The sequence below is a fragment of the Bombina bombina genome, chromosome 3 (assembly GCF_027579735.1).
Source record: "Bombina bombina isolate aBomBom1 chromosome 3, aBomBom1.pri, whole genome shotgun sequence".
NCBI lineage: Eukaryota > Metazoa > Chordata > Amphibia > Anura > Bombinatoridae > Bombina > Bombina bombina.
Genome location: NC_069501.1, coordinates 1,083,975,790 through 1,083,998,246, shown reverse-complemented (window position 1 = coordinate 1,083,998,246; position 22,457 = coordinate 1,083,975,790). Strand labels below are relative to the sequence as shown.

Genomic DNA, 22,457 nt, shown 5'->3' with positions numbered 1-22,457 from the left:
GCTCTTTATTCCATTTCTCGTCCGTCAGTGGCTCAGTGTATGGAGGTAATCGGATTAATGGTAGCGGCAATGGACGTAGTTCCGTTTGCCCACCTACATCTCAGACCACTGCAACTTTGCATGCTCAATCAGTGGAATGGGGATTACACAGATTTGTCCCCTCTACTAAATCTGGATCAAGAGACCAGGGATTCTCTTCTCTGGTGGCTATCTCGGGTCCATCTGTCCAAGGGAATGAGTTTCCGCAGGCCAGAATGGACTATAGTAACGACAGATGCCAGCCTTCTGGGCTGGGGTGCAGTCTGGAACTCCCTGAATGCTCAGGGTTCGTGGACTCAGGAGGAGGCCCTCCTTCCGATAAACATTCTGGAACTAAGAGTGATATTCAATGCTCTTCAGGCTTGGCCTCAGCTAGCTGCGGTCAGGTTCTTCAGATTTCAGTCGGACAACATCAAGACTGTAGCCTATATCAACCTTCAGGGGGGAACAAGGAGCCCCCTGGCAATGTTGGAGGTTTCAAAGATAATTCTATGGGCAGAGGTTCACTCTTGCCATCTTTCAGCTATCTATATCCCAGGAGTAGAGAACTGGGTGGCGGATTTTCTAAGTCAGCAGACTTTTCATCCGGGGGAGTGTGAGCTCATGGTGTCTCGTCAGAACGCCAAGCTTCCTTGTTACGGGTCTAGGTCCAGGGATCCCAAGGCAGCGCTGATAGATGCTCTAACAGCGCCCTGGTCCTTCAGCCTGGCTTATGTGTTTCCACTGTTTCCTCTGCTCCCTCTTCTGATTGCCAAGATCAAGCAGGAGAGAGCTTCGGTTATCTCGATAGCCCCTGCGTGGCCACGCAGGACTTGGTATGCAGATCTGGTGGACATGTTATCCTTTCCACCATGGACTCTGCCGCTAAGGCAGGACCTTCTACTTCAAGGTTCCTTCAAACATCCAAATCTAATTTCTCTACATCTGACTGCTTGGAGATTGAACACTTGATTCTATCAAAGCGTGGTTTTTCCGAATCTGTCATTGATACCTTAATTCAGGCTCAAAAGCCTGTCACCAGGAAAATCTATCATAAGATATGGGGTTAAATATCTTCATTGTTGTGAATCCAAGGGTTACTCATGGAGTAAGGTCAGGATTCCTAGGATATTATCTTTTCTCCAAGAAGGATTGGAGAAGGGATTGTCAGCTCATTCCTTAAAGGGACAGATTTCTGCTCTGTCTATTCTTTTGCACAAGCGTCTGGCTGAGGTTCCAGAGGTTCAGGCGTTTTGTCAGGCTTTAGTTAGAATCAAGCCTGTGTTTAAACCTGTTGCCTCTCCATGGAGTTTAAATTTAGTTCTTAAAGTTCTTCAAGGGGTTCCGTTTGAACCTTTGCATTCCATAGATATTAAGCTTTTGTCTTGGAAAGTTCTATTTTTAGTAGCTATCTCCTCAGCTCGAAGAGTTTTGGAGTTATCTGCTTTACAGTGTGATTCCCCTTATCTGATTTTCCATGCAGATAAGGTAGTGTTACTTACCAAACCTGGGTTTCTGCCTAAGGTGGTATCTAATAAGAATTTCAATCAGGAGATTGTTGTTCCGTCCCTATGTCTTAATCCTTTTTCAAAGAAGGAACGTCTATTACACAATCATGATGTGGGTCGTGCTTTAAAGTTTTATTTACAAGCTACAAAAGATTTTCATCAAACATTTGCTTTGTTTTTTGTCTACTCTGGACAGAGAAGAGGCCAAAAGGCTTCGGCAACTTCTCTTTCCTTTTGGCTAAGAAGCATAATTCGCTTAGCTTATGAGACTGCTGGCCAGCAGCCTCCTGAAAGAATTACAGCTCATTCTACTAGGGCAGTAGCTTCCACATGGGCTTTTAAACATGAGGCCTCTGTTGAACAGATTTGTAAGGCGGCGACTTGGTCTTCGCTTCATACCTTTTCTAAATTCTATAAATTTGATACTTTTGCTTCTTCGGAGGCTATTTTTGGGAGAAAGGTCTTAAAGGCAGTGGTGCCTTCCGTTTAAGTTCCTGCCTTGTCCCTCCCTTCATCCGTGTCCTAAAGCTTTGGTATTGGTATCCCACAAGTAATGGATGAACCTGTGGACTGGATACACCTTTAAAAGAGAAAACAAAATTTATGCTTACCTGATAAATTTATTTCTCTTGTGGTGTATCCAGTCCACGGTCCGCCCTGTCATTTTAAGGCAGGTGTTTTTTTTTTTTTTTAAATTCTTTTTATTGAGAGACATAGAATACATACAGCATATAGTTATACAGTAAGTTCCCCCAAAGAGATCCATAATACAATGTTGTGATTCGCAGATCACCGGGGCAAGATAGTAAAAGAAAAAAAAATAAATTGATGACATATTGGTACATAAGATTTCTTCTGAAATTAAATCTGTATCCACAAAGAGAAATTCTATTTACATGTAAGGCCATAGAACTAATTATAGTAAGTAATTACTAGACTAGGGGGAAGGAACCCTTGTGTCTCAATTTTATAACAAACAAACAAATAAACACAGTAAAACAAAACAAAACTAACAACCATAACATGTTCAACATGTGACTCTCGGAGATACTATTGGCAGTTTTGCAGAGGGGGGCTAGGTCAGACTATGTTTTTATTAGAGGATATAGGTATGGTTGAGTCATTGAGATCCTAATCCGCAGTCCTCTAACATAAATTGTGGTGTAGGTTTCAAGGGGGGGAATAATACAGACTTTTAATATGCCTGAGTGAGGTTGTATCCCTACACAGATAGGAACCATAGAATAAATACTTTGTGTGTTCAACATTCTTGCAGCCTATGTAAGTACTATACATTCCAGTGTGTATAAGCTGGTTAGGAACCTAGCAAACAGTTAGTTGATAATGAGGAGAGAACAGCGTCACTAAAGTTCAGAGCATGGATAAATATTTAGGGTAACATTTGAGCTGAATCTCAATCTGACCAATATATTAAATATTAGCTTATCATTTACAGCCCTTATAATCAGACCTTCTGGATACCATTATGTTATATAAGCATAGAAGATACAAATAAGAGGAAGAGGGGCAGGTGTTTCTTCTGTTAAGTGTGATCAGTCCACGGGTCATCATTACTTCTGGGATATTAACTGCTCCCCTACAGGAAGTGCAAGAGGATTCACCCAGCAGAGCTGCATATAGCTCCTCCCCTCTACGTCACTCCCAGTCATTCTCTTGCACCCAGCAACTAGATAGGTCGTGTGAGAGGACTATGGTGATTATACTTAGTTTTATATCTTCAATCAAAAGTTTGTTATTTTAAAATAGCACCGGAGTGTGTTATTACCTCTCTGGCAGAGTTTGAGGAAGAATCTACCAGAGTTTTGCTATGATTTTAGCCGGAGTAGTTAAGATCATATTGCTGTTCTCGGCCATCTGAGGAGTGAGGTAAACTTCAGATCAGGGGACAGCGGGCAGATGAATCTGCATAGAGGTATGTAGCAGTTTTTATTTTCTGACAATGGAATTGATGAGAAAATCCTGCCATACCGATATAATGTCATGTATGTATACTTTACACTTCAGTATTCTGGGAGAATGGTACTTCACTAGAATTACACTGTAAGAAAGACATAAAGCTGTTTAATAACTAGAGATTATGTTTAACGTTTTTGCTGGAATGTAAAATCGTTTTCATTTGCTGAGGTACTGAGTGAATAAATGTTTGGGCACCATTTTTCCACTTGGCAGTTGCTTAAATCTGTTTTTTCTGTCAGTTTCTGTTCTCCCTCACTGCTGTGTGTGTGGGGGAGGGGCGCTTTTACTATGCATCAAATATTTCAGTCAGCAACTCATTGTATTCCCTGCATGATCTGGTTCATCTCTACAGAGCTCAGGGGTCTTCAAAACTTATTTTGAGGGAGGTAATTTCTCTCAGCAGAGCTGTGAGAATTATAGTTTGACTGAAATAAAAACTTTTATTCTGTAATTTGTTTCCTGCTTTCAGAAATTGTTATCTTTGCTAATGGGATTAAACCTTTGCTAAAGTTGTGTTGTTTACAAGGATTGAGGCTATAACTGTTTCAATTTATTAATTTTTAACTGTCATAGATCTTCTGTGCTTCTTAAAGGCACAGTACGTTTTAATATTATTCTATTTGAATTGTATTTCCAAGTTGCAAGTTTATTTGCTAGTGTGTTAAACATGTCTGATTCAGAAGATGATACCTGTGTCATTTGTTGCAATGCCAAAGTGGAGCCCAATAGAAATTTATGTACTAACTGTATTGATGCTACTTTAAATAAAAATCAATCTGTACAAATTGAACAAATTTCACCAAACAACGAGGGGAGAGTTATGCCGACTAACTCGCCTCACGTGTCAGTACCTACATCTCCCGCTCAGAGGGAGGTGCGTGATATTGTAGCGCCGAGTACAGCTGGGCGGCCATTACAAATCACATTACAGGATATGGCTACTGTTATGACTGAAGTTTTGGCTAAATTACCAGAACTAAAAGGTAAGCGTGATCACTCTGGGGTGAGAACAGAGTGCGCTGATAATATTAGGGCCATGTCAGACACTGCGTCACAGGTGGCAGAACATGAGGACGGAGAACTTCATTCTGTGGGTGACGGTTCTGATCCAAACAGACTGGATTCAGATATTTCAAATTTTAAATTTAAACTGGAAAACCTCCGTGTATTACTAGGGGAGGTGTTAGCGGCTCTGAATGATTGTAACACAGTTGCAATACCAGAGAAAATGTGTAGGTTGGATAAATATTTTGCGGTACCGACGAGTACTGAGGTTTTTCCTATACCTAAGAGACTTACTGAAATTGTTACTAAGGAGTGGGATAGACCCGGTGTGCCGTTCTCACCCCCTCCGATATTTAGAAAAATGTTTCCAATAGACGCCACCACAAGGGACTTATGGCAAACGGTCCCTAAGGTGGAGGGAGCAGTTTCTACTTTAGCTAAGCGTACCACTATCCCGGTGGAGGATAGCTGTGCTTTTTCAGATCCAATGGATAAAAAGTTAGAGGGTTACCTTAAGAAAATGTTTGTTCAACAAGGTTTTATATTGCAACCCCTTGCATGCATTGCGCCGATCACGGCTGCAGCGGCATTCTGGATTGAGTCTCTGGAAGAGAACATTGGTTCAGCTACTCTGGACGACATTACGGACAGGCTTAGAGTCCTTAAACTAGCTAATTCATTCATTTCGGAGGCCGTAGTACATCTTACTAAACTTACGGCGAAGAATTCAGGATTCGCCATTCAGGCACGCAGGGCGCTGTGGCTAAAATCCTGGTCAGCTGATGTTACTTCTAAGTCTAAATTGCTTAATATACCTTTCAAAGGGCAGACCTTATTCGGGCCCGGGTTGAAAGAGATTATCGCTGACATTACAGGAGGTAAAGGCCATGCCCTGCCTCAGGACAAAGCCAAAGCCAAGACTAGACAGTCTAGTTTTCGTTCCTTTCGTAATTTCAAAGCAGGAGCAGCATCAACTTCCTCTGCACCAAAACAGGAAGGAGCTGTTGCTCGCTACAGACAAGGCTGGAAACCTAACCAGTCCTGGAACAAGGGCAAGCAGACTAGGAAACCTGCTGCTGCCCCCAAAACAGCATGAATTGAGGGCCCCCGATCCGGGATCGGATCTAGTGGGGGGCAGACTTTCTCTCTTCGCCCAGGCTTGGGCAAGAGATGTTCAGGATCCCTGGGCGCTAGAGATAATATCTCAGGGATACCTTCTGGACTTCAAATACTCTCCTCCAAGAGAGAGATTTCATCTGTCAAGATTGTCAACAATCCAGACAAAGAAAGAGGCTTTTCTACGCTGCGTACAAGAGCTCTTGTTAATGGGAGTAATCCATCCAGTTCCACGATCGGAACAGGGACAGGGGTTTTACTCAAATCTGTTTGTGGTTCCCAAAAAAGAGGGAACTTTCAGACCAATCCTGGACTTAAAGATCCTAAACAAATTCCTAAGAGTTCCATCGTTCAAGATGGAGACTATTCGGACAATTTTACCTATGATCCAAGAGGGTCAGTACATGACCACTGTAGATTTAAAAGATGCTTACCTGCACATACCGATTCACAAAGATCATTACCGGTACCTAAGGTTTGCCTTCCTAGACAGGCATTACCAGTTTGTGGCTCTTCCATTCGGATTGGCTAAAGCGCCAAGAATCTTCACAAAGGTTCTGGGTGCTCTTCTGGCGGTACTAAGACCGCGGGGAATCTCGGTAGCTCCATACCTAGATGACATTCTGATACAAGCTTCAAGCTTTCAAACTGCCAAATCTCATACAGAGTTAGTGCTGGCATTTCTAAGGTCACATGGATGGAAGGTGAACGAAAAGAAAAGTTCACTCGTTCCACTCACAAGAGTTCCCTTCCTGGGGACTCTTATAGATTCTGTAGAAATGAAGATTTACCTGACAGAGGACAGGCTATCAAGACTTCAAAGTGCTTGCCGCACTCTTCATTCCATTCAACACCCGTCAGTGGCTCAATGTATGGAGGTAATCGGCTTAATGGTAGCGGCAATGGACATAGTACCCTTTGCACGCTTACACCTCAGACCACTGCAACTGTGCATGCTAGGTCAGTGGAATGGGGATTACTCAGACTTATCCCCTTCTCTGAATCTGGATCAAGAGACCAGAAATTCTCTTCTATGGTGGCTTTCTCGGCCACACCTGTCCAGGGGGATGCCATTCAGCAGACCAGACTGGACAATTGTAACAACAGACGCCAGCCTTCTAGGTTGGGGTGCCGTCTGGAATTCCCTGAAGGCTCAGGGACTATGGAGTCAGGAGGAGAGTCTCCTGCCAATAAACATTCTGGAATTGAGAGCAGTTCTCAATGCCCTCCTGGCTTGGCCCCAGTTGACAACTCGGGGGTTCATCAGGTTTCAGTCGGACAACATCACGACTGTAGCTTACATCAACCATCAGGGAGGGACAAGAAGCTCCCTAGCTATGATGGAAGTATCAAAGATAATTCGCTGGGCAGAGTCTCACTCTTGCCACCTGTCAGCAATCCACATCCCGGGAGTGGAGAACTGGGAGGCGGATTTCTTAAGTCGTCAGACTTTTCATCCGGGGGAGTGGGAACTTCATCCGGAGGTCTTTGCCCAAATACTTCGACGTTGGGACAAACCAGAGATAGATCTCATGGCGTCTCGACAGAACGCCAAGCTTCCTCGTTACGGGTCCAGATCCAGGGATCCAGGAGCAGTCCTGATAGATGCTCTGACAGCACCTTGGGACTTCAGGATGGCTTACGTGTTTCCACCCTTCCCGTTGCTTCCTCGATTGATAGCCAGAATCAAACAAGAGAGAGCATCAGTGATTCTAATAGCACCTGCGTGGCCACGCAGGACTTGGTATGCAGACCTGGTGGACATGTCATCCTGTCCGCCTTGGTCTCTACCTCTGAAACAGGACCTTCTGATACAGGGTCCCTTCAAACATCAAAATCTAACTTCTCTGAAGCTGACTGCTTGGAAATTGAACGCTTAATTTTATCAAGACGTGGGTTTTCTGAGTCAGTTATTAGTACCTTAATACAGACTAGGAAACCTGTTACCAGAAAGATTTACCATAAGATATGGCGTAAATACCTACATTGGTGTGAATCCAAAGGTTACTCTTGGAGTAAGGTTAGGATTCCTAGGATATTGTCTTTTCTACAAGAAGGTTTAGAAAAGGGTTTTTCTGCTAGTTCATTAAAGGGACAGATCTCAGCTCTGTCCATTCTGTTACACAAACGTCTGTCAGAAGTTCCTGACGTCCAGGCTTTTTGTCAGGCTTTGGCCAGGATTAAGCCTGTGTTTAAAACTGTTGCTCCACCATGGAGTTTAAACCTTGTTCTTAATGTTTTACAGGGCGTTCCGTTTGAACCCCTTCATTCCATTGATATAAAGTTGTTATCTTGGAAAGTTCTATTTTTAATGGCTATTTCCTCGGCTCGAAGAGTCTCTGAATTATCAGCCTTACATTGTGATTCTCCTTATTTGATTTTTCATTCGGATAAGGTAGTCCTGCGTACTAAACCTGGGTTCTTACCTAAGGTAGTTACTAACAGGAATATCAATCAAGAGATTGTTGTTCCTTCTTTATGCCCAAATCCTTCTTCATAGAAGGAACGTCTACTGCACAACCTGGATGTAGTCCGGGCTCTAAAATTTTACTTGCAGGCAACTAAGGAATTCCGACAAACGTCTTCTCTGTTTGTCATTTACTCTGGGCAGAGGAGAGGTCAAAAAGCTTCCGCTACCTCTCTTTCTTTTTGGCTTCGTAGCATAATTCGTTTAGCTTATGAGACTGCTGGACAGCAGCCCCCTGAAAGAATTACAGCTCATTCTACTAGAGCTGTGGCTTCCACTTGGGCCTTCAAGAATGAGGCCTCTGTTGAACAGATTTGCAAGGCTGCAACTTGGTCTTCGCTTCATACTTTTTCCAAATTTTACAAATTTGACACCTTTGCTTCATCGGAGGCTATTTTTGGGAGAAAGGTTCTTCAGGCAGTGGTTCCTTCTGTATAAAGAGTCTGCCTATCCCTCCCGTCATCCGTGTACTTTTGCTTTGGTATTGGTATCCCAGAAGTAATGATGACCCGTGGACTGATCACACTTAACAGAAGAAAACATAATTTATGCTTACCTGATAAATTCCTTTCTTCTGTAGTGTGATCAGTCCACGGCCCGCCCTGTTTTTAAGGCAGGTAAATATTTTTTAATTTATACTCCAGTCACCACTTCACCCTTGGCTTTTCCTTTCTCGTTGGTCCTTGGTCGAATGACTGGGAGTGACGTAGAGGGGAGGAGCTATATGCAGCTCTGCTGGGTGAATCCTCTTGCACTTCCTGTAGGGGAGCAGTTAATATCCCAGAAGTAATGATGACCCGTGGACTGATCACACTACAGAAGAAAGGAATTTATCAGGTAAGCATAAATTATGTTTTTTTATTTTTAAACTACAGTCACCACTGCACCCTATAGTTTCTCCTTTTTTTTTCTCCTTTTTTTTCTTGCTTGTCTTCGGTCGAATGACTGGGGGTGGCAGTTAGGGGAGGAGCTATATAGAGAGCTCTGCTGTGGGTGTCCTCTTGCAGCTTCCTGTTGGGAAGGAGAATATCCCACAAGTAATGGATGAACCCGTGGACTGGATACACCACAAGAGAAATACATTTATCAGGTAAGCATAAATTTTGTTTTTTTACAACTTCAGTCACCTCTGCACGTTAATATCCCACAAGTAAGGATGAAATCCGTGGATTCGTCGTATCGTAGAAGAAATCAATTTATCAGGTAAGCATAAATTTCCTTTTTAGAACTCTGTGCTATTTTCAGGGCTCTTCAGGCTTAGCCTCTATTAAAGAGAATTATTAATTCGTTTTCAGACAGACAATATCACAACTGTGGCATATGTCAATCATCAGGGTGGGACTCTCAGTCCTTTAGCGATGAAAGAAGTATCTTGGATACTTTCTTGGGCAGAATCCAACTCCTGTCTAATTTTTGCGATACATATCCCAGGTGTAGACAATTGGGAAGTGGATTATCTCAGTCGTCAGTCTTAACATCCAGGGGAGTGATCTCTCCATCCAGATGTATTTTGTCAGATTGTACAGATGTGGGGTCTACCAGAAATAGATCTGATGGCTTCCCATCTAAACAAGAAGCTTCCCAGGTATCTTTCCAGGTCCAGGGATCCTCAGGCAGAGATGATGGATGCGTTAGCAGTTCCTTGGTTTTACCAATCTGCTTACATTTTTCCGCCTCTAGTTCTTCTTCCAAGGGTGATCTCCAAGATCATAATTTAATAATCGCATGTGTTTCTGATAGCACCAGCATTGCCTCACAGGTTTTGGTATGCGGATCTTGTCCGGATGTCCAGTTGCCAACCTTGGCCACTTACTTTAAGGCCAGACCTTCTGTCTCAAGGGCCGGTTTTCCATCAGGATCTCAAATCGCTAAATTTGAAGGTATGGAAATTGAACGCTTAGTCATAGAGGTTTCTCTGATTCAGAGAAATTAATACTATGTTGCAGACTCGTAAGTCTGTTTCAAGGAAGATTTATCGGGTTTGGAAAACCTATATTTCATGGTGTTTTTCTCATAAATTCTCTTGAATTCTTTTAGAATTCCTAGAATTTTACAGTTTCTTCAGGATGGTTTGGATAAAGGTTTGTCTGCAAGTACTTTGAAGGGACAAATCTCTGCTTTCTGTTTTATTTCATAGAAAGATTGCTAAACCGATATTCACTGTTTTGTTCAGGCTTTGGGTCGTATCAAGCCTGTTGTTAAATCAATATCTCCTCCTTGGAGTCTTAATTTGGTTTTGAAGACTTTGCAAGCTCCTCCTTTTGAGTCTATGCATTCTTTGGATATTAAACTACTTTCTTGGAAAGTGTTGTTTCTTTTGGCTATCTCTTCAGCTAGAAGAATTTCTGAATTTTCTGTTCTCTTGTGAGTCTCATTTTCTGATTTTTCCATCAGGATAAGGCTGTTTCTCTTGTAAGGTGTATCCAGTCCACGGATCATCCATTACTTGTGGGATATTCTCCTTCCCAACAGGAAGTTGCAAGAGGATCACCCACAGCAGAGCTGCTATATAGCTCCTCCCCCAACTGCCATATCCAGTCATTATCTTGCAACTCTCAACAAGCATGGAGGTAGTAAGAGGAAAGTGGTGAAATGTAGCTGTTATCTTGCTTCAATCAAAAGTTTGTTATTTTTAAATGGTACCGGAGTTGTACTATTTTGTCCCAGGCAGAAAAATAGAAGAATCTGCCTGTGATTTCTATGATCTTAGCAGGTTGTAACTAAGATCCATTGCTGTTCTCACACATGACTGAAGAGAGAGGTAACTTCAGTGGGGGAATGGCGTGCAGGTTATCCTGCTATGAGGTATGTGCAGTTAAGATTTTTTCTAGAAGATGTGAATGCTAGAAAATGCTGCTGATACCAAATTTGTGTAATGTAAGCCTGAATACAGTGATTTTATAGCAACTGGTATCATGCTTACTTTCTGAGGTAATACTCTTTTATATTTACAATATAAAACGTTTGCTGGCATGTTTAAACGTTTTTATATATACTTTGGTGATAAAACTTTATTGGGGCCTAGTTTTTTCCACATGGCTGGCTTAAATTTGCCTAGAAACAGTTTCCTGAGGCCTTCCACTGTGTTACTATGAGTGGGAGGGGCCTGATTTAGCGCTTTTTTTGCGCAGTAACTTTTACAGACTGAGACATCCAGCTTCCTCCAGGAGTCCCCTGAATGCTATAGGACATCTCTAAAGGGCTCTTAGGCTTTCTAAAATAGTTTGTTGGGGAAGGTAGGCCCACAGCAAGGCTGTGTCAGTTGGTGTGACTGTTAAAAAATGTTTATCGTTTTTTTGATCCGTTTTTTGAACTAAGGAGTTAAACATCCATTTGCAAGTGGGTGCAATGCTCTGTTAGCTTATTATACACACTGTAAAAATTTCGTTTGATTTACTGCCTTTTTTCACTGTTTTTCAAATTCTGACAAAATTTGTTTCTCTTAAAGGCACAGTACCGTTTTTTATATTTGCTTGTTAACTTGATTTAAAGTGTTTTCCAAGCTTGCTAGTCTCATTGCTAGTCTGTACAAACATGTCTGACATAGAGGAAACTCCTTGTTCATTATGTTTAAAAGCCATGGTGGAACCCCCTCTTAGAATGTGTACCAAATGTACTGATTTCACTTTAAGCAATAAAGATCATATTCTGTCTTTAAAAAATTTATCACCAGAGGAATCTGACGAGGGGGAAGTTATGCCGACTAACTCTCCCCACGTGTCAGATCCTTTGACTCACGCTCAAGGGACTCACGCTAAAATGGCGCCAAGTACATCTAGGGCGCCCATAGCGTTTACTTTACAAGACATGGCGGCAGTCATGGATAATACACTGTCAGCGGTATTAGCCAGACTACCTGAATTTAGAGGAAAGCGAGATAGCTCTGGAGTTAGACGAAATACAGAGCATACTGACGTTTTAAGAGCTATGTCTGATACTGCCTCACAATATGCAGAAGCTGAAGGAGAGCTTCTTTCTGTGGGTGATATTTCTGACTCAGGGAAGATGATGCAACCTGATTCTGATATTTCTACATTTAAATTTAAGCTTGAACACCTCCGCGTGTTACTCAGGGAGGTTTTAGCTGCTCTGAATGATTGTGATACAATTGCAGTGCCAGAGAAATTGTGTAGACTGGATAAATACTATGCATTGCCGGTGTGCACTGATGTTTTTCCAATACCTAAAAGGTTTACAGAAATTATTACTAAGGAATGGGATAGACCAGGTGTGCCGTTCTCTCCCCCTCCTATTTTTAGAAAAATGTTTCCAATAGACGCCACCACACGGGACTTATGGCAGACAGTTCCTAAGGTGGAGGGAGCAGTTTCTACTCTAGCAAAGCGTACTACTATCCCTGTCGAGGACAGTTGTGCTTTCTTATATCCAATGGATAAAAAGTTAGAGGGTTACCTTAAAGGGACAGTTCACCCAAAAACTTTCTCCCCTTTAAATTATTCCCAATGATCCTTTTAACCTGCTAGAGTGTATTAAATTGGTTGCAAGTAGCTCCTTTACTCATATTTCAGCATTTGAAATAGCTGATTTAGCTTGTGGTTTCCCAACCTATACTGAAAGTTTTGATACTGGCGTATATGCTATTGAATAGCCTAAGTAAACACAGCCAGCAGAAGAGATTACACCCTCAGTGGGGGGCATGATAGTGAAGTAATAAAATGATAATTTTCCATTGTTCTCTCTATGTATTGAGCTTTGGTGTTCCAGACAAATATAAGATAAGGAAGCAAGTCTGTGTACATAAAGTGATAACATAATGAGATCTGATATTACCTGAAGCTCAACCCATTGTAATAGGCTGTGGTTTCAAAGCACAAAACCAGCTACTTCAGATACACAAATAAACCTGAAAATGCAATTTCTCAAATATTTTATACTCTGCAGTTGGTATAACAAGTCATTTAAAATACATTTATGGAAAAACAATTTTACCGTGTACTGTCCCTTTAAGAAAATGTTTATTCAACAAGGTTTTATCCTACAGCCCCTTGCATTCATTGCTCCTGTCACTGCTGCTGCAGCGTTCTGGTTTGAGTCTCTGGAAGAGGCTTTACATGTAGCGACTCCATTGGATGACATACTTGACAAGCTTAGAGTACTTAAGCTAGCCAATTCTTTTGTTTCTGATGCCATTGTTCATTTGACTAAACTAACTGCTAAGAATTCTGGTTTTGCTATCCAGGTGCGCAGAGCGCTATGGCTTAAATCATGGTCAGCTGACGTTGCTTCAAAATCGAAGCTGCTTAACATTCCCTTCAAGGGGCAGACCCTATTCGGGCCTGGTTTGAAGGAGATTATTGCTGATATCACTGGAGGAAAAGGTCATGCCCTTCCTCAGGATAGGTCCAAATCAAGGGCCAAACAGTCTAATTTTCGTGCCTTTCGAAACTTCAAGACAAGTGCGGCATCAACTTCCTCTAATGCAAAACAAGAGGGAACTTTTGCTCAGTCCAAGACGGTCTGGAGACCTAACCAGCCCTGGAACAAAGGTAAGCAGGCCAAAAAGCCGGCTGCTGCCTCTAAGACAGCATGAAGGAACGGCCCCCTATCCGGTAACGGATCTAGTAGGGGCAGACTTTCGCTCTTCGCCCAGGCGTGGGCAAGAGATGTCCAGGATCCCTGGGCGTTGGAAATTATATCCCAGGGATATCTTCTGGACTTCAAGGCTTCCCCCCCAAAAGGGAGATTTCAACTTTCACAATTATCTGCAAACCAGATAAAGAGAGAGGCATTCTTACACGGTGTACAAGACCTCCTAGTTATGGAGTGATCTACCCAGTTCCAAAGGAGGAACAGGGACAGGGATTTTACTCAAATCTGTTTGTTGTTCCCAAAAAAGAGGGAACCTTCAGACCAATTTTGGATCTAAAGATCTTAAACAAATTCCTCAGAGTTCCATCATTCAAGATTGAGACTATTCGTACTATCCTACCTATGATCCAGGAGGGTCAATACATGACTACAGTGGATTTAAAGGATGCTTATCTTCACATTCCTATACACAAAGATCATCTTCGGTTTCTCTGGTAATGCCTGTCTAGGAAGGCAAACCTGTTTGTAGCTCTTCCCTTTGGGTTAGCTACAGCCCCAAGAATTTTTACGAAGGTTCTGGGGTCGCTTCTGGCGGTCCTAAGGCCGCGGGGCATAGCAGTGGCCCCTTATTTAGACGACATCCTGATTCAGGCGTCAAACTTCCAAATTGCCAAGTCTCATACGGACATAGTGTTGGCATTTCTGAGGTCGCATGGGTGGAAGGTGAACGAGGAAAAGAGTTCTCTATCCCCCCTCACAAGAGTTTCCTTCCTAGGGACTCTGATAGATTCTGTAGAAATGAAAATTTACCTGACGGAGTCCAGGTTATCAAAACTTCTAAATTCCTGCCGTGTTCTTTATTCCATTCCTCGCCCTTCGGTGGCTCAGTGCATGGAAGTAATCGGCTTAATGGTAGCGGCAATGGACATAGTGCCGTTTGCACGCCTACATCTCAGACCACTGCAACTCTGCATGCTCAGTCAGTGGAATGGGGATTACACAGATTTGTCCCCTCTACTAAATCTGGATCAAGAGACCAGGAATTCTCTTCTCTGGTGGCTATCTCGGGTCCATCTGTCCAAAGGTATGACCTTTCGCAGGCCAGATTGGACAATTGTAACGACAGATGCCAGCCTTCTAGGTTGGGGTGCAGTCTGGAACTCCCTGAAGGCTCAGGGATCGTGGACTCAGGAGGAGTCACTCCTTCCAATAAACATTCTGGAACTAAGAGCGATAGTCAATGCTCTTCAGGCTTGGCCTCAGCTAGCGACAATGAGGTTCATCAGATTTCAGTCGGACAACATCACAACTGTGGCTTAAATCAACCATCAAGGGGGAACAAGGAGTTCCCTAGCGATGTTAGAAGTCTCAAAGATAATTCGCTGGGCGGAGATTCACTCTTGCCACCTATCAGCTATCCATATCCCAGGTGTAGAGAACTGGGAGGCGGATTTTCTCAGTCGACAGACTTTTCATCCGGGGGAGTGGGAACTTCATCCGGAGGTGTTTGCACAATTGGTTCATCGTTGGGGCAAACCAGAACTGGATCTCATGGCGTCTCGCCAGAACGCCAAGCTTCCTTGTTACGGATCCAGATACAGGGACCCCAAGGCAACGCTGATAGCAGCGCCTTGGTCCTTCAACCTGGCTTATGTGTTTCCACTGTTTCCTCTGCTCCCTCGTCTGATTGCCAAAATCAAGCAGGAGAAAGCATTGGTGATCTTGATAGCGCCTGCGTGGCCACGCAGGACTTGGTATGCAGATCTGGTGGACATGTCATCGTTTCCACCATGGACTCTGCCTCTGAGACAGGGCCTTCTACTTCAAGGTCCTTTCAACCATCCAAATCTAATTTCTCTGAGGCTGACTGCCTGGAGATTGAACGCTTGATTTTATCAAAGCGTGGTTTCTCCGAGTCAGTCATTGATACCTTAATTCAGGCACGAAAGCCTGTCACCAGGAAAATCTATCTTAAGATATGGCGTAAATATCTTTATTGGTGTGAATCCAAGGGCTACTCATGGAGTAAGGTCAGGATTCCCAGGATATTATCTTTTCTCCAAGAAGGATTGGAGAAAGGATTGTCAGCTAGTTCCTTAAAGGGACAGATTTCTGCACTATCTATTCTTTTGCACAAGCGTCTGGCGGATGTCCCAGACGTTCAGGCATTTTGTCAGGCTTTAGTTAGAATCAAGCCTGTGTTAAAACCTGTTGCTCCACCTTGGAGCTTAAATTTGGTTCTTAAAGTTCTTCAGGGGGTTCCGTTTGAACCTCTTCATTCCATAGATCAAACTTTTATCTTGGAAAGTTCTTTTTTTGGTAGCTATTTCCTCGGCTTGTAGAGTTTCCGAGTTATCTGCCTTACAATGTGATTCTCCTTATCGGATCTTCCATGCAGATAAGGTAGTTCTGCGTACCAAACCTGGGTTTTTACCTAAGGTGGTATCTAATAAGAATATCAATCAAGAGATTGTTGTTCCGTCTTTGTGTCCTAATCCTTCTTCAAAGAAGGAACGTCTATTACACAATCTGGACGTGGTTCGTGCTTTAAAGTTTTACTTACAAGCTACTAAAGATTTTCGTCAAACATCTGCTTTGTTTGTTGTCTACTCTGGACATAGGAGAGGTCAAAAGGCTTCGGCAACCTCTTTCTTTTTGGCTAAGAAGCATAATCCGCTTAGCCTATGAGACTGCTGGCCAGCAGCCTCCAGAAAGGATTACAGCTCATTCTACTAGAGCTGTGGCTTCCACATGGGCCTTTAAAAATGAGGCTTCTGTTGAACAGATTTGCAAGGCGGCGACTTTGTCTTCGCTTCATACTTTTTCAAAATTCTACAAATTTGATACTTTTGCTTCTTCAGAGGCTATTTTTGGGAGAAAGGTTTTACAGGCAGTGGTACCTTCCGTTTGAGTACCTGCCTTGTCCCTCCCTTCATCTGTGTACTTTAGCTTTGGTATTGGTATCCCACAAGTAATGGATGATCCGTGGACTGGATACACCTTACAAGAGAAAACATAATTTATGCTTACCTGATAAATTTATTTCTCTTGTGGTGTATCCAGTCCACGGCCCGCCCTGTCATTTTAAGGCAGGTATTTTTTAATTTTAAACTACAGTCACCACTGCACCCTATGGTTTCTCCTTTCTCTGCTTGTTTTCGGTCGAATGACTGGATATGGCAGTTAGGGGAGGAGCTATATAGCAGCTCTGCTGTGGGTGATGCTCTTGCAACTTCCTGTTGGGAAGGAGAATATCCCACAAGTAGTGGATGATCCGTGGACTGGATACACCACAAGAGAAATAAATTTATCAGGTAAGCATAAATTATGTTTTTGCGGACTTTGTTTAAATTCTAACAACATTAGTAGGGAAATTATTGTTCCTTCCTTGTGTCCTAATCCTAAGAATACTCTTGAAAGATCTTTACATTCTTTGGATGTTGTAAGATATTTTAAATATTATGTCAAAGCTACTAAAGATTTCAGGAAGACTTCTAGTCCATTTGTTGTTTTTTCTGGTCCTAGGAAAAGTCAGAAAGCATCTGCCATTTCTTTGGCATCTTGGTTAAAGCATTTGATTCACATGGTTTATTTGGAGGTGGGACAGTCTCCGCCTCAGATAATTACAGCTCATTCTATTAGATCAGTCGCCACTTATTGGGCTTTTAAGACTGAAGCTTCAGTTGATCAGATTTGCAAAGCAGCAAGTTGGTCTTCTTTGCATACATTTACTAAATTTTACCATTTTGATGTATTTGCTTTCTCTGAAGCAGTCTTTGGTAGAAATATTTTTCTTCAGGCAGCTGTCTATTTGATTCTTCTGCTTATGATTTAAGTTTTTTTCTTGAAATTTATGAGACTTATTTTTTTGTATGGATTTAATTTTTTTCAACAGAAATAGCTGTTTTTATTTTATCCCTCTAGTGACCCTTCTGTGGTCTTCCACATCTTGGGTATTTCTATCCCATATGTCTCTAGCTCATGGACTCTTGCCAATTACATGAAAGAAAACATAATTTATGTAAGAACTTACCTGATAAATTCATTTCTTTCATATTGGCAAGAGTCCATGAGGCCCACCTTTATTTGGAGGTTATGATTTTTGTATAAAAGCACAATTATATTTCCAGTTCCTCTTTTTGTATACTTTTTTACTCCTTATTTTATCACCCCACTACTTGGCTATTCATTAAACTGAATTGTGGGTGTGGTGAGGGGTGTATTTATAGGTATTTTGAGGTTTGGGAAACTTTGCCCCTCCTGGTAGGATTGTATATTCCATACGTCACTAGCTCATGGACTCTTGCCAATATGAAAGAAATGAATTTATCAGGTAAGTTCTTACATAAATTATGTTTTTGTGGGTATCGGAGCTTCTGCTCTTCTTGTGTGACACTGATTGTTTCTTCGCTCCCTCTGTGCACCAGGAGCCTTTTTCATGCTCCTCTATTCTCCAACCGGAGCTTCATCCCCGTACCCAGTGGCCGGCTGCTCCATCACGGGTTTCGGTTGAAAAGAGCTCCGTATGTAAATCCGTAGTCCAAACAGAGGTGCGTGGTCCGAGCTGAATACAGGGGATCATTGGTCCTCCAGTGAAGATGATTCCCTACTGCTTCAATAGCTCCCTTATCTCTAGCTTAAGCTCCGTCTTGGGAGGAGTATAGCTTTCACTGGTATTTGCGGTTTCATGTGGTAGGTCATCTCTCTTGCTATCCGCCATCTTGATCGTGCCATTAGGTCCCTTTTTTCTCACAGCTCTTACAGTGTTAGAGAGATCTTCATAACCACGGCACATCCAATGTTCTAAATCCTCTAGAAGTGCTCGTATCTGTATGGAAAAAGCCTCCTCCATGTGTAGGTAGTTAGAATAATATCCGCTTGAGAATTGCTTCACCCTTTAGTAGACTTAAGAAATAGGTACCGCTCTGCCCAGCTAGCCCTCAAACCGGGAGAGAAGGGGGGTGGGCGTAGATGGTACTGTGAGGTGGGCCGCAGCAATTTGTCTTAGATCTGAATTATATCTTCTGCATATAGAGTCACTATGAAAGTGGTAACTGCGAATCAGGATTTACTTTTTGTAAGGCAGGCAGAATTATAATGTCAAAAGCTGTAAATATAGTTAGAAAAAACACTGATTCTTCAAGTTGAGATCAGAGCTTGGTCACGCCCCCCGATGCATATGATATTTGACAGTCTTTTACCAAATGTTTAAAGAATCGTCTTACAATACCTACCCTTTTTATAAACCAACACAATTGTTCAATACTCAGGTGGAGCAGATACGTGCAAGCTGCTAGGGTCTATACCAAAACCCCAAATAAATAGCAAAACAGTCCAGACTGCTGTAGCACAGTTTACTTAGATTTTTTTAAGCCAATATAAACATACGTTTCGGACCTCAGTCCTTACTCATGTATAAAGATACAACAGTTCAATTCCACAATATATACCTTAAACCACACCCCCTTAATCACATCAGGTGAACACACACCTGTGCACAGCTCCCCCTAGAGCAAGGAGCTTCTAATTTGTTATTCTTTAATCTTGTTCAATTAGACATTATTCCTAACAATATATACTATCTCTGTCATTTACTAAGCTCAGATTTAGTAAAGAAAGTAACCCCATGGTGGGGTTCAAAAGGAGCACCAATCTTCGTGACCTGTTGGTACACACACCCCAAACAGTGCTAACAGAAGATAAACATCAAGGGAAGTTATCGATGTATGACATGTATGGACTTATCTCAACAAATAAATTCCATCATCCCCTTACTAATAAGATGTACACCATCAGGCATTTAATCAACTGTACCACCACTCATGTGGTCTATCTGCTTGTGCCCATGCTCAAAGTTCTATGTGGGTAAAACGAAGGGAACCCTGAGAGAACGCATGGCCAATCACAGACTGGCTATACGCCAGGCACTTGTAAAAGGCTTGTCGGATCAACCTGTGGCATGACACTGTGCGGAACAAAGACGCTCGGTGGCATCAATCAGATATACTCTGATAGACCATGTGCCAAAACCTGACCGAGGTGGAGATCGGAACAAAACCCTATTATATAGAGAATATATATATATATAATATACACTTATAAACTTCATTCTTATTCAGGAGAATGCATATTATGGAGAAAGGGCCAGAAAGATGACACATTCAAATCAATATTATCAAATTTTATTTTTTATTTAAAGGAGCAGTAAACTTACAAACTGTTATATAATTCTGCGCATAATGCAGAATTATGTAACATTAGCTTAGTGGCAGATTTATACATTCAAGTATTGCAGAGAACTTTTATTTAAAAGTTTTTTTCCAGAACGTTTTACTGAGCGGGTCTGGTTTTTCTTCAGCACATCACGGCAACACTGTCTAGTCACAGCGTGCCCGGTTGCGCCATTAAACTGAATGTAGCTCGCTCCTGCTACTAGACCAGAGTGGGAGCGAGCTACATTCAGTTTAATGGCGCGACCGCTGTGACTACTGTTGCTGTGATGCGCTGAGGAAAAAAGACCCACTCAGTAGAGCAAGGAGCGGCGTTCTGGAAAAAAAACTTTTAAATAAAAATGATCTGCAATACTTTAATGTATAAATCTGCCACGAAGATAATGTTATATAATTCTGCACTATGTGCAGAATTATATAACATTAGTTTGTAAGTTTACTGCCCCTTTAAGCTGATTATTTAGAAGACAGTCCAGTCCATTTCCTGTTCATACCACCCGGCCACATAGTTCCCAATTCATAGATCCAGTAAAATTCTCTCTGTTTCAAGATTTTTTTTCTCTATTACCCCCCCCCCCCCTCCCTTCCTGGGCTTTTGCACATGATCTATTATTTGAAACCTTTGATTAAGGCTGTGGCCTGCTGTCAAAAATGATGTTCTACCGGTGCATCCATTATTTCAGCTCTGATATTGCTCTTATGCTGGTTCATCCTTTTGCGTACTTTGCGGGTGGTCTCCCCTACATAGCCCCACCCACATGGGCATTTAGTTAGGTACACAGCATACTTTGTGTTACAGGTAAAATACCCTCTAATGTAGTATTTCTTGCCAGTACATGGATGGGTAAATGTAGGACCACATATCATATTATTACAGTTAGTGCAGTTTAAACATGGGAAATACCCTAGTGCAGTTTAAACATGGGAAATACCCATTCTTCTTATTGTTATATCTCTTAACCATTTTCTTGCCCGGGCCTATATCCGCCCTTACTAGGGTATATCTTAGATTTTTGCACCTCTTATATGCCGGCATGGGGTATTCCTGAAACTCCCTCACTTCTGGGGTACATCCACTCGAAACCTTCCAATGTTTGCGTAAAATCCCTTGTATCTTGTTGCTCAGTTGGGAATACTGATTTACAAAGATCATCCTATTCATCTCCTTATTTACTTTCTTCTTCTGCTCTATCAGTTTCTGTCTATGGGTCTCCATAGCACTCTCAATGCCTTTTTGTATCAATTTTGGTGGATAGCCTCTCTTCAAGAAAGCATGACCAATCTCACTCAGCTTTTTTTGTGCAAGCCTCACATCTGATACATTGCATCTCACTCGCAAAAAACAGGCTTTTAGGTAAAGACTGAGTGAGAGTGGGTGGATGCGCACTGCTGTAATGTAACAAATTATTACAGTCAGTCTCTTTACTGTACAGATCTGACAAACCCTCTGCTGATTTGTAAACATTGGTATCCAGGAAGTTGACAAATTCCTCTCTATATACCAGCTTAAATTTCATATTAAGGGTAGCTCTATTCAGGTCCGAGAAAGTCTTCCAGGGTTCCAATGTCGCCCATCCATACTCCGAAATACTGTGCAAAATGTATGAGCTGGTTTACTCTCTGGTCCTGTCTTAAATTAAAGGGACTGTCCATACCAAACTTTTTATTGTTTTAAAAGATAGATAATTCCTTTATTTCCTATTCCCTAGTTTTGCATAACCAAGTTATATTAATACACTTTTTACCTCCGATTATCTTGTTTTTAAGCCTCTGCACACTGCCCCATTATTTCTGTTCTTTTGTCAGACTTGCATTTTAGCCAATCAGTGCTGGCTCCTAGGTAACCCCACGTGTGTGAGCCCAGTGTTATCTATATGACACATATGAACTAACACCCTCCAGTGGTGAAAAACTGTCAAAATGCTTTCATAAAAGAGGCAGCCTTCAAGGTCTAAGAAATTAGCATATTAACCTCCTAGGTTTAGCTTTCAACTAAGAATACCAAGAGAACAAAGCAAATTTGGTGATAAAAGTTAATTGGAAAATTGTTTAAAATCACATGCTCTATCTGAATCCTGAAAGTTTATTTTGGACTAGACTGTCCCTTTTAAGCTTGAGAACATGAAGGTCTGCCTAAACAGATCTGGACTTCATGTTGCAAGTTCTATCTGATATTTTCATATTTTATATACTCTGTTTAGCTGTGTACGAAACTAGGTTTTTGGAGATGTAGGGTATTTGCCCATTAGAAATCAGAAATATATGTTGTAAAGAACTGCTAATACAGAAGATAACTGTTATCATTGTGTGCTTTCCCTCCGAATGTGACCATTTTATTGTTAAGAATATTATTTTATAGGGACATTAAACACTTTAAGATGGTAATAACAAAGGATAAATTGAATATATAAAATTAAAGATTGCATAATGCATGTTCCCAGCTCAACTTAGAAGTAAAGACGGAATCTCCTTGATATTGCATGCTATGTTTAGAGGGGTAGTAATGAGAATGATCTTTCATCTGTTAGCACTTACTATAAAAGATGCTGAAAACTTCGGTATGATATTTTGTTTATGTAGGATGTC

At 41.8% G+C, this 22,457-nt stretch overlaps 1 protein-coding gene across 1 annotated transcript in view; it reads left to right on the top strand.

The window, feature by feature from the left end:
* Positions 1–22,457, top strand: part of INTS6 (integrator complex subunit 6) — a 305,149-nt gene that overhangs the window by 153,220 nt on the left and 129,472 nt on the right. The gene's annotated exons all lie outside the window — the stretch shown is intronic.